This window comes from Columba livia, chromosome 4, assembly GCF_036013475.1.
Source record: "Columba livia isolate bColLiv1 breed racing homer chromosome 4, bColLiv1.pat.W.v2, whole genome shotgun sequence".
NCBI classification, from domain to species: Eukaryota; Metazoa; Chordata; class Aves; order Columbiformes; family Columbidae; genus Columba; species Columba livia.
Genome location: NC_088605.1, coordinates 30,584,034 through 30,601,349, shown reverse-complemented (window position 1 = coordinate 30,601,349; position 17,316 = coordinate 30,584,034). Strand labels below are relative to the sequence as shown.

The window sequence follows — 17,316 nt, the reverse complement described above, 5'->3', positions numbered from 1 at the left end:
TCAGAAATGAGATGTGAGACTAGGTTGACTTTTTTTCTCACCCAGAATGGCTGTTCTTAGGTTTTTATGAAAGCAGTGCTGAGGACTTTTTTGAATATTCAGGTAATGACATAATAATATTAACTATTTTTCCCTTTTCTCCACTTTAATATGAGCCATTGTTATGTGGTTATCAGCACGGAGGTCATATACTGATATTATTTGCATGTTAATTGAATGTAGTCATATGCTAGTGACAAGCATGAGGTCAGAAACTTGAAGAAATAACTAATTGTACATGAGTGGAACTATTCTTATAGCTAAGCTTCAGCATCTGTTGTATACATTTGAGTTCCTACATGCTGCAAAATTAAAGTAAAAGGGTGTGCAGAAAAGGCATGTATGGGAAAGGGAAGAAGAAATGGAAAGGAGAAGAAAGGACTAAGGTAATGTGGTGAAAATTATGAGATCGAAAAGTTGAAACAAATTTAAAAATGCTTTTTATGTGTTATGTAAGAGAGGTTTCTTAGCTAATAGATGTAATAGCTTCAGGCAGCAATGTGTTTCAAAATGAATAACAAGACATACTTTTTAGACAACTAAAATTAAAATGGTGACAGCCCTACAGGTATGATATACTGCAAAGAATTATTCTGGTCTTCTGAGTAAATAATGAAACATGAATGAATATCATGACTATGAAAATCGGGGGTTGATTTTTAGCACTCTTTGCAGTTGCCAGGCTGTGGATATTAATGGCTTATTACTTCAAAATGGAAGCTATTGGAAAACACACATGAATATTTAAAAACTAGATAAAGAGATTAACATTAATATATAAATTACTGGAATTTTACAGATGAAGAAATTTACGACCCAATGGATCAGTTAAAGTACCTGTTTTTTTTGACAGCTAGTATATTTCTCTCAGTATTATAGGGATATATGCAGGAGAGCTCAATTACAATGTAGTGACAGAGTATGTTTTGATCTGGGGAAGTTCATTTAATTCTTATGTATCTTATTTCTTTGCTTTTTCATGCTGTTTGTGTAAGAAGAGAATGGCATTTGGTGAGGTAGAATAAGCATTTTTCTTTATTAAGAGGGTTGATTTTTGAATTATTAAGTGCTTGACTTGAATATTGGTAACAAGCAGTATTAGTGCATTCCAAAAAGTATTTAAATCTTGATAGAATTTCATAGATTTTGTCTCATAGATTTTATAATTTCTTCTGGTCATACACTGTCTTTAAGTAAATAAACATTGTAACTAAAAAAAGCTTTTCTGATAGTAATCACTCTAATTATGAAAACAAGATTTTTTAGTTTTGGAAAGGAAAGAAAGTAAATGAGAGTCAATAAAAAAAAAAAAAAAGGGAAAAAAACAAGAAATAGAAAGGAAAAAAAGATAAAAAAAGACATTAAAAGCAGGACAAAACCCATAATTGTACTCCTTATTATTTCAAATGGTCTAACATAGGACTATAACAATTTTTAATAGCACAGTGAGGTACTCTGAAATACACCTAAAAATGGGTTCTTGAAATGGTTCTGTCATTTTTTTAATGCAGAACTATACTTTGTAGACTCTTTTATTGTTCATTGGAAATAGACACTTGTTTCAGCTTTCTGTGGAAGTCTGTCCTGGAGGAAATACAAGTAAATTCTTGTCACTTATGATTATCTTTAATGTCTCTAAGATAAATTCTAACACATTTAGCAATACTTTTAATGTGTTACTTATGTGGGTGTGAGTTTTCAGAGTGTTATTATAGATGTCCTCATGTATGTGTTGCCAGAGAAGCATGAAGTACCTGGCATATTCATTTTTATATGATTTATAGTATAATGTATCTTGAAATATTTAAGCATGCTAAAAGTGCTTGAAATATCTAAAAGCTATTCATTAGTTTTTCCTTTATTACTTTGTTCAGTTAATGAAGGGCTATAAATTTTATATTAATTTAGAAATGCATTTGGCCTCTAACCATTATGATCTTTCATGATGTGATGGTGACATAAAATAAATACAATTGCCAGATGCCTGAACAATTTTAGAAATATTTATTACTTACAATAAATCTGTCTCTAAACTCTATAATAATACTATAAAAATTACAGTACCAAGACAGAAAGATCTTTAGTAAGAAGTGTTTCAGGCTGATGTAACCTCATCTAGGTGCTCCTGCTCCGGCAGGGGGATTGGACTAGATGATCTTTCAAGGTCCCTTCCAATCCCTAACATTCTGTGATTCTGTGATAATAAGGTAGAACAAAAAGGAGGAGAGTATCGTCTGAGTCTTGAAATAGAGAGATTTAAAAAGAAGGAGGAGGAAGAAAAGAGGGAAGGAAAAGAACAAAAGATCGTATCTTCAATACGAATTAAGTTGACAGATTCTAGGTGTTGACCTGAGGCTTATTAGCCAGGCATAGCTATTATGGCTAAACAAGCTTGAAGGATAATAACAGGTGAGAGAAAACAAGGGCAAAAGTTGATGGATTAGCATAGAATTATTGATACTGACAGCCCTGTGTTTTCCAGGGAAACATTGGTGCGAAGTTAAGAACAGATGCTGAACAATGTGGCACATCTGATTTCATGCTGCTCATGCAAGCTGACCACTGGTATTCTGTGTGTGATCAAAAGATTTCTGAAATTTCAGTCAGCAGGAATAGTGGAGCATGTAGGCTGATGGCTAAAATCAGGTGTGTGCCTTGGTTTTCAGCAAGTGTCTGATGTTTGTGTTTTTAAGTAAAATCTAAGGATCAGTAGAGAACACCTGCAATGCCAGTTTTTGTATTATTTTGCTGCTTTTTAAGATGTTTTGTATAATCTGTAGTAATTTGTTCCTCTTTTAATTTTTCAGAGTAGAAAATATTATTGAAGTTAGTCTTACCATTGAGAATAAATTTCAACATAACAGATTGTAATGCACCGTTTAGGAAAGGATACACAGGAATAAATTGCTAGAGTTAGCTAGAATTGCATTTATTACCCGAAACACCATTTTGTTTTAGTTGCATAAGAAAAATAATGAGTCATCTAACGATCCAATTTTCACTTAAAACTTAAATTAATGTTATCTCTGTCCAAATAGTTTACATGCTGATTTTTAACATTTAAATATTGTTACTTAACCGAACCCAGTGTGGTTTAGAATCTATTAATAGGAGTTAGCGGAGACATTTGTCTCTAGCTGCTCTCTCACCTACACTTTTGCTGATATGAGATAGGGATTTAAGATAGTCAGCAGAAAACCTGTGTTCCTCCACGGCCTTAACTAAAACTAACATTGTTGAGATAAATTACTTGATGACATACTTATCACATATTAGATCCAGGTTCAGTATCTTATCTCTGACAACAGCAAATAGTGCATGTGTAGGAAAAAATGTAGACCAGAGCAAGTGTATAGTAGTGCTTCTCAGTGTTCTCCCATGTTACAGATTCAAGGTTTGGAGATTTTAAAGTGCTAGATGATAATAGCCTTGTGTTAAGAGGCGGTAGATGGAGTTGGGGAATAATGACAAAGGTTTAACATCATCACCCATAGTGGGATAGAAGGCAGACCAAAGCTGGCTTTAACCTCACACTTCACAAAATTTAACTTCCTTGGATTCTGAAATGTCAGGAAAAATAGCGGAGGAAAAGGGAAAATCACACCTTGAAAAGCGGTGTGATTTGCATACTGGCAGACAACTCTAAGTGGGTAAAACATCCTCCAGTGTTCCTCGTTCTCACCTGCTCCTCTCTCCAGATAGTGTTTTAAGTCATTCATAAATATGATATGAATACCAAAGTTCATGTTTCACTGAAGGTTTCAGCTGCCGCATAAATACAACTGTAGCTTTTTTCTGTAAGGTCCATGCCACTTTTTGTGATAAGGTACAATATTACAATCAATATCAAAATGAAAATTTGGGTTTTCAAAGAGTCAAATAATCCAAATCATTAAAGTCCAAATTCCAGCTGCATTTATAAAATTACAGGTTATGAGATTAAGGCTTTATCTGTCTCAGTAAGAATCAGAATCAAAATTTTGATCAGAAAACTACTTTCCTTATTTACAATTTAAAGGATAGAGGAAACAATTGCCTAAGACGCTGTGTTTCATTTCAGTTTTTCTAAAACTGTGACTGAGACCTTCAAGGTAGTATTGGTCATCCCAGACTACCATACTCATAAAAGGAGACAAACTATTAACGGGAAATATTTTGTTTTGGACCTTCCTTGATATAAGCATTCCTGTGTAACCTCATCTAGGTGTTCCTGCTCCAACAGGGGGATTGGACTAGATGATCTTTCGAGGTCCCTTCCAATCCTTAACATTCTGTGATTCTGTGAATATGATTGGATTCAATGGCAGTATTCTAGGATAGAATGTTTGCTTTCTAATATCAATGGAATGCAAAAGTATTTTAATACTTATGAACATATTATGAACCCTGTTATTGTTTGATTTTTTTGCCATAAACTCCAGGATGTGTTCACCTTCAGTTGATTAAAAGAGCTTGCTTTTATTTTCTGAAGTGATAGGCTTTTACATGGAGATGCCATTCATATGCCATAGAAATAGTAACTGCCTGAAAAGCTAGATAGAAAATTCTATTAACTTTCTAACAAGCTAAAAAAAACCCCTAATAAAGACATAATCTATAACAACATTTCAGATAACAAAGGATATAATTAAAAATGTAAGCAAATACAGCAATTTTCCTGAACAGTTATTGGCAAAAAGGAACCGATGTAATTAAGATCTGGTGCTGGACAATTTTATAGAAAGTCTCATTATTTATTATTAAATAAAAAAAACCTTTCAGAGTATTCTTAGTACTGATGTAGTAAAAAAACCTGTGTGATGGTAGATGCATTTGCAGTGTTGTAGAATAACTGCTTTGATCCTAGGCTTTCCTTAAAAAGGTGAGTTTTTTCATGCAATGGTCTATGGCACTCAGGACATACATATAAAGCAGCATAGAAACAGCAAGAGTTGTCCACAAAATCGTGTTTGTTGTCAATATTGTGATATTCCAGTTAACCCCATGATTTAGATGAAAATTTGGATGTGGTGGCAAACATTAGTTGTTAAACATGTTTACACAGAGATATATATAAAAGATAAAGCTAAGTGGGTAATAAAAACACATAGGACAACAAAAATTTTTGTATTATGTACAAAATCCAAGGTAGTAATAGACATAGAAGTCTAACTCCTGTTTAGAATTAGTTTTTTAATCAAAGATGGCTAATTTCACACCTGCTGATTTAATTTATGACAATCTAGTTTTAAAGTGTGATGCAGTATTGCTGCTTTGGATGTACATGGAATATTTTCTGGAAAGGGTAAAACTGTTTTCTCTCCTTAGCTGTTGAGCTACTGTATTGTATACTTTCTATTGAAATCTTTATTTTGTGAAGTAAAGGTTAGCATGGCATTGCTCTGGTACCTAGTTGTGTGAAAATGGGAACTTTATTGCAAACACGAGGAAAAAAAGTAATGAGTAAGGCCTATGTATTGGTGACAACTATATACCTGGGGAGCATTTTAGGTGTTGGGTACCATTTTGCCATTCTTGATTAACCTTGGTGGTCTTTTATATCTTGGGTGTTGAGCACTATTCTAGGTTATTGTTGGTGGCTTTTTATTTCTTGAAGGTGACAAATATCTTTCAGGGTCCTGTTTCATGTATGAGTGATGATGTCTTGCATATTCCTGGGCATTTTATATGGTGATAAATGCCTACCCTCAGCACCTTGGAGTTTTTTATTTGTTTTCTGTTTTATGGGGATACATGAGTATGGTGATGAAAAAATCCTTTCTATTAATGGGAAAATTTATGCATATTAAGCATTTTACACAGGCTATTTTCCTTACTTTTTGCCAAAACAGTTATGTCTGGCATTTGAGGCCATTAAAAATCAAGTGATTTGAGACACATTGTTCTCATAGTGCCCTTTAACACTGTGATCAAATAAATTCCCACTCACTAGAAGAGTGCAAGTAATCTACTTAATAAAAAAAATCAGGTTTACTCATGTGGTTTTAATATTTACTAGAGTGTCCTCTTATAGAATAATTGTTCTCAGCAATACAAATGTTTTAAGAGAAAAAAAAAATACCATTAATCATGTTAAACTGTTCTGCTCTTAATTCAAATCGCTCAGTGTTTGCTGTTTACATACTTCAGTTCATTTTAGAATATGGATTATAACATACCTTGTCCTTTAAATGTCAGTTGGCTAAAGATGCTTTACCAAATATTTGTTAGTTTTCCTAATGGAACAAAGGAAATTTTTCAATAAGAATAATATATTTTCACATTGTACCATTCTGAACTCATGTTTGGTCTCTAATTCTAAAGAAAAATTTGCAAAGTATCTTCAGCAAATAAATGTTGGAACTAAAACTAGCAGCACCAAAAGATACAGCAAGAATGAACTCAGTGGAAATACTGGGTTTATGACACATTAAATTTTCCTTACACCTCTCTCTCAGATCTCCCTTAATTTTCCATAGGTAATAACTACCTTTTTCTCTCTTGCTGTTCCTCCAAAGTTAATGACTTATTCCCCTGCTAATATCTCTTCCGCTCCACGGGTGCTAACCATACTTCTCTCTCACATTATCTAGCTGATTAACATAATGAAGTTAGAGTCAAAGGAGTTGTACTCATTTTGTATTTGCTTTTGTTTCCGTGTGAGTTCAGTTCAGTGTGTGAGTTATCTCAGTTGGTCTAAGAAGTGATATTACTTTTTCCTGTATCTCCCTTCAGCTTTCCAGCTGGTTACCTCCGATATTTTTCATATGTCATGGGGAAAGGTGGTGAGAAGATGATTTACACTTGCACATGATCAATGTAAATCTTCATTGATCCTGCCAAATTATCAGAATGTAAACACAAGATAAGAGATTTGGTAGCAATACTGTCTTTTGAAATTCCTGTCCAAAGTTTGTAATCACCACCCTTGTAGCCATTACAATTTAATTTTTTTATAACTAGGTGACTGAAATACCTCACTAAAAAACCAAAACAAAACAAAACCGCACACAAAAAAAACCCCACATTAAACCAAAACCAAACAAACCACCCACCCTAGACAGTGATGCGGTTTCCAGGGGAGCACAGCTCAGAGAGGTGAACAGTGCCTGGGAGGTGATGAACAGCAGGATAGTTAGCACTTTAGGCTTCCTGTGTTGCTTTGAGGGTGGTTCTTGCTGAACTGCAAACAACTAGTTGTACTCTGAGGGTTAATTACACTAAGATCTAGGACAACCAGATATGTAAAAAGCAGTGTCACTTTTATAAGAACTGATTTATGTTTTTTTCTTTGGATTTCACATCAAATTGGATTTCACATCAAATTGGTCACAGGTGCAGAAGTCTCCCTGTGTCATTACTACTTTCACTAGATGAAAAAAATCAGCCTTATGTTCCAGCACGTAAACAGTGTTTAATTAACAGCCTTCTTATATTAACAGTGATTTAGTTAAATGAATGTGTTTTATGTGTTTTTTTTTTTTTTTCACATTGTACTGACATTCTCTTTCTGATTCCTTGTGAGCAAGACTATCCAACTTTATTTACCAGTAGTTAAGTTTAAAGGGAGAAAACCCAAAGATTAATGAGTTTACACTAAAAGAATGCAAAGTTGAGGCTGTCAGCAAACCAGAAGAACATTTGGAAGGTGTCAGCAAGGAATGCAGGAATAAAGATCTATTACACAACCATATTAAACGGAAACCTCACCAAGTTGTGGGCTCATCTCTGCTGCCATGGAAACTGTTTTCTGGGTAGTCTCTGAGTCAGTGCACTTGAATTGATTACAAGCAGGGAAGGATGTGAAATATAGTGTAAAACTTATTTTGAAATAATGATTAATGCTTAGACAGATAAAATGGGTGTAAATAAGTGAGTAATATACAGTAAAATATTTTGAGCTCTTTGTAAACTTTTATGGAGTCCCACTGAAACGCAAATAAACTTTTAATTGTTTTTAAGAACTCCCCAGCAGTCTCACACTAAAATGCAATTATAGCATGTAGGAGACAAAGTTCAAAGGAGGCAGTATAGCAGTTTCAATGTGTTTGACCACATATTCCAGTGTTTCTGAAGAAATATTTTCAAATCAGAAGTCAGCATAGATGATGCATTTTCTAGTAATTGTGAGGAGGTGTCTTTCATTGGAAAATTTTATTATTTGAAAATTTTGCAGATACCTGAATAATGACAAATAATGCATCCCAGTTAATGGGATGCACTTTGTGGAATTACATTAGTAGAACATATAATAAAATGTCATAATTTTCTTTGTGAGAAATTATAATAATTTGTTTTAGTTTCAACCACAGAAAAGCTCCCCATAGTGAATCTTCAGCTTTGAAATTGTGTGTGGTGTTTTTTTTTTTTTTTTTTTTTTTTTTTAAATCAGATATCCTGCGAGTAAAATTGCTTACCATTTTTAGTTGCTCTTTTGTGAATTATATATATGTAGACTATTCTGGTAGTGGAAATGGCTTTCAGTTCATGGCCTGCTAATGGCTGTATGCACTCAAGCAAAAAGTTTCTAAATAGATCTTAATAAACAAACCAACCCACTTTTTATTTCACAATAGTGAACTACAGGCAAAGTTAAAATACTTTGTTCCCTGGGAAGGCATACATCCAAAATGAAATATTTTTAGGCTGGCATATAGGTGAAGAGTCTGCCTTGACCAAAATTATTTACTCCTCAAGTGTTCAGTTGGATATGTGAGCACAGTCCTGCAAAAATGACCACTCCAGCTCTTCTCTCATGTTCTTTTACCAGCGTAATGAGTTCACTGGACTTGTCATGGCATGTGAGGAGCCCTGGCAGTTGGGATAGTGGGCAGTATCAGAACTCCCTTTCAGCTGTCACAGGTTATTATATCAGGGCACTTTTATATCAGACTGCAGCCTGAGGCTGGATGGAGTCACACACTCTTAGGCACTTGTAAACCTCTGTTGTTCTCTTGATTTTAAAACAGTGAATAGCATAGCTTCTGCATTATACCCCAGTGCCAGGACAGGAAATTTTCAGGAGCAATACCATTTTCACATATGCTCTCCTCTCTTCCAATACACATTTCTGTCCCTTCAGCACAATAGGCTTTTGATGTCAATATTTAGGGTTCTGTTTTTTTTTTTGTTTTTTTGTTTTTTTTTTTTTTTTTTTTGCATTGGGGCACAGAATCAGAAACTGTAAGGTAAAATAAATATTTTAATTTTTATATGTGTATAAATTTTTATATAGGTGTATGTATATATGTGTGTGTGTATATAGTTATGTTTGTTTTTTGTTTTTTTTTTTTCTACTCCCATTTTCCCCATGGTAAAGAGCTTGGAGAGAAAAATAGAAGGAACTGGAACAGCAATTGCTGCTGCTGCAGATTTCATGTTGTGAGACCACATGTTGAGGCAGTGTGAGCCAGTGCTGGATGCAGCTGCTGTTGCCTGGGCTGTCTGCTACTACGGGTGTCTCCTGGCTCTCGTGTGTTCCCCTTCCACTATCTCCCATTTGATTTTGTAGAGTCTGGCAGACCTTGACGGGTGTTTTTTGTGCTCCCTTGATTCAAGTAATAGTATGGAACTGTGAATAGATAAGAGTTTGTACATGGCCGTCACACCTACATGAAAAGATCTTACTATTACAGTCAGTGCTTGTATGGTGGCAACTTATGCCTTTGTTCAGAGGACATACGTCTTAAAAGTTTGGGGTAGAATAAGCTATTGTATACTTAACAGAGAGGCCTTGGTCTCAGCTTTTATTCATACCTTCTGTCAGTTTTACAAAACCCAGAATCATCATTTTGGAAGTACTGAATAACCAGTTCACATCTCCTCAAACTCGTATTAAGTTATATAATTTGAAAGTTAATAAGGACAGTGTGCACATTTAGAAGCACGGAATTTAGCACCATATATTTTGTTAGGCATTTTCCTCCCCTCTGGTGTGTTAAAGTGGTCTCATTGATATGAATTCCCCACAAGAGTCTGCCCCAGGAACCTGCTGGCAACATAATTGTGACCTCAGGTACACTTGCCAAAGAAGCCATATCTTTATGGTAGACACATAAGGGAAAATGAAATGCACTGACTTTCCAATTACCTCACTTCTGGATATGAGAAGAGATTAATAAAATATTGGTTTTATTATCTGCTTTAGAACTGAAGTAGTAGATGAAACAAATCTTGAGATAACTGCATAGCAGTTGAAACTAGGTAGGATAGGACTTTTGCAATGAATTCTGAGATATTTTGAAAAACAGTAATATATTATTAGACTTGTTTAGTACTCTTGTGTGAGACGATAATTGCAAATGGTGAAAAATAGCAGTAATATAAACTGTTACTGAGATACAGAATGGTTGAGTGGTGGATAGCTAAAACAATTTCTGAAACAATATCTGTTCTAATCGTACCAAAACCTTCAGTAGTTAAATAGTTATCACATAGGTAGTGCATAACTTAGTTTTGCCAAATATTGTTTTTGTAAAAGCATATATGAATTTTGCTCTTTGTAAAACAGACACATTTAATGTATGGACTAAACATTCATGTCACTTAATATGGGTTCTAAAAATGAAATAGAGCACTTTCTGGTGTGTTGAATTCTTGGCTATTTGTACCACAGCTTCTTGGTAGGTGAGAAAGCACTGAGGGAAAAACAAATAGCTTTTTGTTATCTGTTAGCAGTACCCTTTCTGTACTACACCATAGTTTCCTTTTTTAATGCTATTGTGTGAAATTAAACTGCTCATTTGCAACTCTGAAAAACTGTTTTGGGACACTAACTGCTTCAGAAGGAGCAGTTTTCTCTTTTATGGCATGTGGTATGAAGAAGTTTCTTCATAGCCTTCTGCTCTGTCTGCATCCTTCTACCAACCCAGACCTGCTCATTCAGTTGAATTTAACCCTTTATGAAAAGTTTAGGGGTGTTCTGTTTCCCTACAAACAGCAAGGAATTGTGAGTCTGCAAAAGGAGCGAGTTGGGTGGGTATGGGTTTCTCTTCAGAGGCCTTCCTTCAATTTAGCACCACCTTGAAACGGAATCTGCAAAGTGGTATCTATAACTTTGTATAAAAGAACATCCTTGTATTCAAAACTCTGTATAGGTTCAGTAGTGTAAGAAATAGAAAAATGTGCAAAGCAATGGAACACGCATTTTTGAGTCAATACTTGATAGACAGAACACAATCAGGAAATTGCTTCAGAAACTAAAAGTGATTAAATAATATAGCATGAGTTGAAAATTATTAACTTGACATTTTTAATATAACATTCTATTTCTATACACCAAAAGTTATCCCGCAGGCATTTGTAGTGTTACCTTGAATAACAGATTAGTGACTTCTTGATACATGGTGGTAATAGGATCTATTTCTTTGAGTGCTGTAGTGTTACCTTCATGTAGATTTATGGAACTGTGCTTTTGTGTTTTCTGGAAGCTCTGCAAAAATCTGTACTGAAGGAAGGAACATATTCTGAGACTTTCTGTGGTATTTGTAATTTACTTCACTATCTTCCATGGATTTATTTTTTCTTTTAGAAGGTCAGAATTCAGTATTTTAACTGAACTCTAAATGTAACTGAACTTGGAAGATCAAAAGGAAGGGACGTTAACTTAAATGTTTTAGTTGAAATTACTTTATTAAGTCCAGTGGGAATTTTGTTTCAGTAAACTGTGTAAAGGATGATAGCATCTGGGCCTACATTTTTTTAATACCTGTATATAAGAAAGTAGGATATATCTTAGGATATCTTGAGATTTTAGAGTTTCTTTTTTTTAATTATTTTGCTGTAACAGTTTTTTTAGCTAGTGCAATTTATGCAGCAATTATCTAATAATGTTGGAGAATGAACTCCTAATGAAACAGTCATAAATAGTGATGCAAGACAGTAAAATAATGTCTTACAGAGAAGAAGCATAATCTTTTCTCTCACAATACTGTGTGGTTACCTCTTTAGAGGCAAAAATATCAGACATTTTACGTTGTTTTTCGAGAGATTTACAGGCCATGTCCACCTAGAGCATTTACTGTGATTCATTGGAAACTGTACACTTAAAATCCCTAAAACCTAATAGATTATATGAATGAAAATAATTTGTAATTAGAGTTGTATGTTGCACCTAACCAGCAGTTGATTCAAAAATATTCAATGTCATTTGCTCAGTGACTATATGCTGTGTATTTGAGCATTTCTCATTTTTTTTTACTCTGTTTGACACTCTCTGCTTGCATGTAAAGCCTAACATGAAAGTAAGGAGTGATGTTAAAAAGTAGGAATTGTTTTTGCAACTTACAGGCTATTGCAATTTTGCAAGTGTATTGACCTCTGTGTGCGCTCTTTGAGGACTTCCTTTGTCAACATAGTTTAATTTTTCTGAACATTCACAAAGTACTCAAGAATATTAATCAAAATTTAGGAGGATGTAAAATTCAACTAGGTATAATGGAGTCTTTTATCCCATTAAAATCCAACTACTATTTTTATTTTCCTGTATGTTTGAAAAAGTTCTTGTTTGTCAATGACAATTTTCATTTGTATTTTCCTTTCAGAAGTATTAAATCTCCACCAATTAGATTAAAAATCATGTACATGTCATAAACTTCACATGACAACAAGCATATGAGAATTTATAAGTCTCTTAGTATACACTACTACTTTATATGCACTCAAACACTTATTTATTGTACTATCCAAATTATGTCTCCCTGCCCAACTCCCAAAGCATATTAGCACAGTCTAGAACTAAGGAAAAAGCAAGTATATAACCTTCTCTCATGTCTGTTCAGGCAGTGTTTATTACTGGAGTCTGACATATTCTGTCAATGTGAATGACAGCAGAATGCTATATTTTCTGTGTAATGCCTACTAGACAAAAATTGGGGATTGGCTGATTTTGCTGCTGCGTGAAGTAATGTGCTATTTAGTCACATGGAGTTGCTTGTAAGTCTTGCTCTGTTGTTCCTCTTTAAGTTTTCTGCCTGACTATTTACGTGGTACTGATAGTTTGCTCAGTTTTCTGCCAGTTTTACAGTTCACTCTTCCATTCCACATATCATTTGTTTGGCTACCAGGACACAGTGAGAGACTGCATCCAAAAGCTTTCAAGATAAATTACATCATCTGCTCTCCCTCCCATCTATAGAAATAGTCACTTGATTATAGAAACTGTTCCGTTAATCAGGTGTGATTTTATAAAAATCACTTTTTTATCCTCATTGTCCTTTAATTGGAATATTAAATAATGTCAGCTACAAATAAGATTAACAGTATGTATTATTTAATATTAAATCTTTTAACAAAGAAAATACTGTTTGCTTTGCAATAGAATAAATTCTGCTTACTGTTAGCTTTTGACATTTTAATGAGTTACTTTTAAATTTCCCCTCCACAGGAGCTGGGATTGGAGGAATAGATTACAAATAAATGAGAAGTGAAATAATATGTTAATTATTTATGCTTCTGTGCTGCTTTGCAATTATTACTTTAATAAAGTAACCTCAGGGAAGCCCCTTGGTATTAAGATTTAAACTCAGTTTGGTGAGAATAACTGAGTGGACCATGAACATCCGCACTTGAATAGAAATGAATTACCAAAAATACAGCAGATTCACAGCCACGTTTTCCTATATAGGTTCAATTATTTCATAGGCAATAAATACAATAAAACTTGAGATCTATTGATACATCACTTGATATAGTCCTTTTACTAGGAAAGTATATAAGAAGTCAAAGCATTAATATATTGTATCCAAAATATAAAGAAATTCAGGCAAATGAAGAATCAACAAAACAGGAAGAGTCAACTACAGTCTAAAAAAGTCTAAAAGTCTAAAAATGGTCTAACTCTGAAAATTTCAGCAATAATTTTTAATAGTAAAGGACAATGGTTTTCAACTCCACTCATAAAGACTTCCACTACAAATATGAAAAAAAAGTATTTTCTTTAAATTTAATTGAGTACATTTAGATTCAAAAAGAACATAAAACATAAAACAAAATTGAGAGAACAGCTGTTTTATGGGCAAAAAGGTCAGAAAAGAGGACAGTAAATGCAACTGAACTACTCTTCATATTTATTATGAGTTGAACTCGAAGCCCATGGTCACTTATTTTGATAATATCTTAGTGAGAAATTTAGGCCTAAAAAATATAGGACATTAGATATGACTAGATCATACAAAAAAGCATACACAAGATAACTGTATATCTTAAGACTGTTTGTCCGTGTGAATGCCTTAGCTAGCTAAAACTCCTTCAGCAATCAATTTGAGTAACTGTCTGTGCCTTATTTCTGTACCTATTTATTTACAGATGATTATCCTTCCAGACAAAGGTTTGTTTCCATACATTGTTAACTGTACTGTTTATTTCTAGTATTTTAATAAGGTACATCATAAAATAAAAATTAGAAAAGGTGTTTCTTTTTTTAAAAGAAGTCACCTATGGTTAACTGATTATGCAGCACAAAAGCTTGATGATAGAAGCCAAATGTGTCTTATATTAAACTGCTAACATAGTTTAAAAATTGATCATTGTTTGCTGAGATATTAACATACTTGAAAAATACTATATCAGATAACAATCCTGTTTCAAGATAGTGTTATAGTGCTGCAAATCTCTGTTACTAGAGATGCAGTAAAAAGGTAAGGCACATTAAGTAACACTGCTAGAGAAATCAGTTTCTATTTCATGGGCCAAATTTCAGAAACTCATAGCATAAACTTTATGTTGTTTAAGTGGCATACTACTGTATGCTTTTATAGTTTAATTATGTAACATTAATTATCTTTACAGGATGCAGTGTATGGGATAGTAGTAACAGAGAGGTAAATTCACTGGGAGAAGGGATAACTAAAGCTCTGAGGGCATTGTCTGATGCCAGGCAGGCTCTCAGGGTGACATGACTGGGAGATCTGCCACACTGCCTCACGCTCCTTTTCCACTCTCCTTCCCAGTGAATGCAGCTGTGTCTGCCATAGATTGTTTTTAGACTAGTCTACATTTGTGCATGTCTTGTGTTGTTCATTAGAAACATCTCAAAAATAGAATGTAAGTGGTGACAGAACAATTTAGAATGGTTTAGGGAGAGGGAGAAAATAGCAGAATGGATTAATCCCTAAAAGAGAGGAAGGAAGTTCACAGAAAGATTTGGAATAGACTCTGGTAATGCTCCAAAGCATAAATCTTACCCTTATGAAAAATAACGTTATGATGGTGTTTTCTTATAAATAGAAATATATCCTGTTTATCAGCATTGTGTCTTTATCATCAGAGTAAATAATCTCCTTCCCCTACTTTCCTTTCCCTTCCCTCCCCTGCTGCTGGGGTGTGGAAGGGATGCTTGAGTGTCTTTATCTGTGTGTTTGTGGGAGGTCCAACTTTGCGTTAAACTCTTTCACCTGATGGCAGCAGGAGCAGCTTGTCCTAGATCTTCCAGTCAGCCTTAAGGATAACTTATCTGTCTCCTTGTGTCTCCCAGACCTTGCCCTTCTTGCAATAAGTAACCTCCATCTTTCCCCTCCATATTTGAGAGAAACACTCTGAGAGGAACAAGACAGACTACGAAGGGAGGGAAAAACTGAAACTGCTGAGCAGGAGAGAAAAGGCATCTTTTGAGGCTTCTCTTTTCACCCCTCAAAATCCTCACAGTTGCTGTGTTCCCCCAGATTCGTATTTCTTCTCCATTGGTTTTAGCACCCTAGGGTACCTCATATATCCTCTTTTCTCTGATAACAACTGCATTTCAAAGCAGTGAACCTGATACTACTTTAGTCCTTACTGTATTTTCTAACAGGAATTGTTATTAAGGATTATTTTAAGTATTTTAAAGGTTACTAAAATGTTAAGATGATTCTTATTATACTTTGTGGCACAAAAGGTTAATGTAATGGGACAGTCTTTCCACCTGTTTTCAGAGTAATTAGTTCATTATTTTCTGACTTTAAAGAAGAATACCTCATATTTGGTAACTTTTACAAAGCCACCAAGACCACAAATGTCTCCGAGTATTTGGGTCAGAGCTCCTTCTGGAAAAGAGAAGTGACCAGAGTCTTTGTCAGTGAATTGGGGAAAATATCATCGACTGTTTCAACGATGACCAAAAAAAGGTAAATAAATAGAATGACATGCTAGTGAGATTGAAACTTAATTGTAGCCAAAAAAAACCCAAACAAACAAAACTGTGACCTGAGAATGCTAAATATAATTAGTAAAATTCTGGTACATAGCTATCTTTTCCAAACAGAACTGGAAAATGAAACAGCATTTCTAGCTAGTATTGTTTAAAGGAAAAACATGATTCCATGAGAGTATATAAAAAGAAAATAATGTGAAGACTAGAAATGAATTATATTTCCAGGCTTGATTCTTCCTTACTCTTATAAATAATGTAAAAGCCATCCTGTCCCTTCTTTACCTTGGCAAATGCCACACTGGCACACAATTGTAGTGCAAATGCAAGGCAGGGGGCCGGGGAGGGAAAAGGGACACTTACTACCTGTATCTGGAACTATCAAGTCCTGCCCAAATAACCTTTTCTCTTCCTTAAAGGTTTCTCTGTTGCTAATCCCAAAAGTGAAACTCATTAGTTTAAACTGCAGTGATAATTTAATGCCAAGTCAATTGTGAAGTAAGTTCTAGTCATCTTGACTAGAAGACAGACTGTGATCCACCACTAGAAACCAACTTAACATTTAATCTATTTTAAAAGCTTTATGATAGTTACTCAGATGACATCAGTACAAACAGGTTAAATGGGAATTGCAGAGTTATAAAACAGTGATTTAGCTGTAGTACTGTAGGTTATTGTCATCCAGATGACCTATCAAAAAATTAAGTAGGGATTGTGCAGTAAGTCTATTAGCAATAAGAAAATGTTCATATTGTTGAAGTTGCTTTAGCATGAAACAGATGGCCAAGGTTTTTATCACCTCTACAGTCTCACATTGTTTTAAGTGCAGTAATATGATGCTGTCTTTGAAATGCCAATGCAGTTCACCTCATTACTCCTGGGTAAGCCACACTTGCTAAAGTAATGAAAAAACTAATGTGTGTAGTTTTATAAGCCACTATATTAGTGGCTTATGAAATGACTACATCAACCACCTAAGACAAATAGTAAAAACAAGTTGCAGGAAAAGACCTGGTTTAGATTTTAGATGGAATACAAATTAGTAGAAAAAATCCTCAGTCCTGAATGAATAACCCTAGCTTAACTTTTTTTTTTTTTTTCCTCCAAACAAATCTTGAAAACAGCAATTTGCAGTATCCTGAAGGATCATAAAAGACAAAATATTTGGTACCTGT

The 17,316-nt window shown here is 34.3% G+C and overlaps 1 protein-coding gene across 8 annotated transcripts in view; it reads left to right on the top strand.

Annotated features, from left to right (window-relative positions):
• SGCZ (sarcoglycan zeta) overlaps positions 1 to 17,316 on the top strand; it is a 464,819-nt gene that overhangs the window by 258,327 nt on the left and 189,176 nt on the right. The gene's annotated exons all lie outside the window — the stretch shown is intronic.